Source organism: Metopolophium dirhodum, chromosome 1 (genome assembly GCF_019925205.1).
Source record: "Metopolophium dirhodum isolate CAU chromosome 1, ASM1992520v1, whole genome shotgun sequence".
In the NCBI taxonomy this organism is placed as follows: Eukaryota; Metazoa; Arthropoda; class Insecta; order Hemiptera; family Aphididae; genus Metopolophium; species Metopolophium dirhodum.
Genome location: NC_083560.1, coordinates 35,312,741 through 35,315,374, shown reverse-complemented (window position 1 = coordinate 35,315,374; position 2,634 = coordinate 35,312,741).

Genomic DNA, 2,634 nt, shown 5'->3' with positions numbered 1-2,634 from the left:
TTCAAGGGGAGATGTGTCGGTGTTCGATGTGGAGGTAGGTACTATAGGGGTATTATATGTGTTTGACGAGGCGTCTAATTTAGACGGTGTGTTTGCAATGGGTTGATCGTTGTTTACCTGTGACATTATGTTGTGTGAATTAATCTGGTTTGAGCAATGAGACGCAATGTGACCTTGGGCCTTACACAAGTAGCAGGTTAGAGAGTCATCTGATAAAAAGATCCTGTAGTTGGTGCCTTCGTAATTTATAAGTATGGAAGGTGGGAGTTTGATAAGATCGTCATGTTGGATACAAGTTTGTCGACGAAAACTTAAAATATGCGTGAAGTCTTCAACTTGAATTCCGGCCCTTAGCGGTGTTATAGGGCTATAAAGAGGTATATTTAATTTTATAAATTCGTTTGCGATTATGTCAGGCGGTATATTCGGATATACGTTAGATAATATTATTCTTTTATTCGGATTGAAAAATTTTCGTAATTTGAATTGTTGGTGTAGTATTGTGATAAATGGGTTATTATCAATTAGATTATTCACTAATAACACTTATTATTTTAATTACAATTACTGTACTATTTAATTTTTGATAACAATTTGTATTTATGTGATTGTGTACGTTTGGTATAAATATGTATATCGTATATGGACGTTATTTGTAGGTTCACCTTCACCACACACGAATTTCACCATTTAGTTTTGCAAGTAGATATTAAGTATGAAATTTGTATGATTATTTGTATAACATCAGTTTATTCCCAAGAAAAAAATAAAATTATGGTAGTGTTGCAGGTTTCACAACGTGCTAAATGATGTAAAGGTGATTTTTTTACATAAAATGTACTATATCTTATTGTCATAGGTTACTGTATCACAATTATATCTTTGGTATTAGGCTGTAAGTCCATTGTTGAGGTGCGTGACGCTAGTACCCACAAGTTTGAAATTCAACTCAAAAACCACATCAGTAATTGTTATACAATTTGCACAAATTTGTAACTACAATTCCAAAATGTGTACACCCCCCGCCACAGTGGTCTGAAGAGTAAATTTAGCTTACATAAATTAAATTTTAGCTTTTTTCGTAATAAATTACCATATGTTTTTACTTTTGTGTATTAACTATTAAATAGATAAATAGGAGATAGGTACCTACACGTATATCAATTTTGGTACACTTAAGGACTTCGATTTATTTATACGTATTTAATACAAATATACAATATTTTAACTCGAAATATTAAACTTAAATGATTAATATTATAAAAGTTATATTATTCCGAATCATTATCAGATTCAGATTTACTAGAACCACTTTCTTGGTCTTCAGGCATTATTATTAAAAGTTTTGCATTGTCTGAAAATGTCTGCATTTTTTCGGTTGAATGTTTTGCATGGATGATATTAATGGGTCGGATGAAACTAGCAACATATTAATTCATTATTTTTCTTCTTTCATCTTCATTAATTTTCACTCAGGATAATTTTGTGATGTGATATTCCATGTAGTTTTTGTAATTTTTGTTTTGGCATTCTTGAGCTTCTTCAGACAATAAATTGGCCTTCTAAAGAATATGATTTTTTTTATAAATATATATTGTACATATTATACACACAAACATAATATGTAATATTCAAAAATACCAATTGGTAAAATTGCATGCTGGATAACATTAGCTCCGTGAAGCAAAATATTATGTACAGATGGAGGCATATAGTACCAGGGGTAGAGTTCAACAAACAGTTTAGCTGTTTGAATACCATACGTTTCAAAAGCATCTGTATTTATTTCATACCCACTTGCCATGACAATTAAAATCGTTCCAAATCGTTTAATTAAATCGATGTTCAAACTAGTAATATCAGCCGATTTTTCTGCATTTTTAAAGAACTTCCTGGCTGTGTTTCCAATATTTTTTGTACCGCAACCTATTTTAACAATATTATAATTTAAATTAAAAATAGTTACAAACATTTTAATTTTTAAATTAGAATATACCTTGTAATACTAAATCTATTAACAATCCCATTTCAGAACGACATTTTTCTTGTATTTCTTTATTTTTGTTTGCAAACTTCAATTTGTTTTCAGTCGTTTTTACCTATAATGTATCAATTATGTTTTCTGAACAATTTAGTTGTACCTACTTATAATAATTATTACCTGCTATGTTTTGAAGACCAAATGATATGATACATGTAATAGACATTCAAAAAATCTAATCCATGCGTGTAATGTCGATAAACCAAATTTAAAATGTTCTGGTTTATAACACGTTTGACTTGATGTAAAATTCATCGAATTACATACCTATAGGTACATAAATTATGTAAATTTTTTTATTATTTCTAAAAAGGAATAGTTCCAAAGTATCCTTGAGTTTATCCATGATAAATGCCACAGCTTCGTTGGGAGAGTAAGGTATAGGAAGAGATATATTAGTACTTTTTAATGATTTTCGCAGTTTTATATCTCGGGTAGGAGAAGATGTTAATTCTTTGAAAAGTAAAGCTGCACTTCTTCTCCCCGATTGATACAGTTTAAAGGTTACAGCGTATGTCAATTCTGGAGAAATGAAACTTTTTTTAACATTTGAAATTTTTTGTTTTATCATTAATTTGAGATGGAAGAGTTGG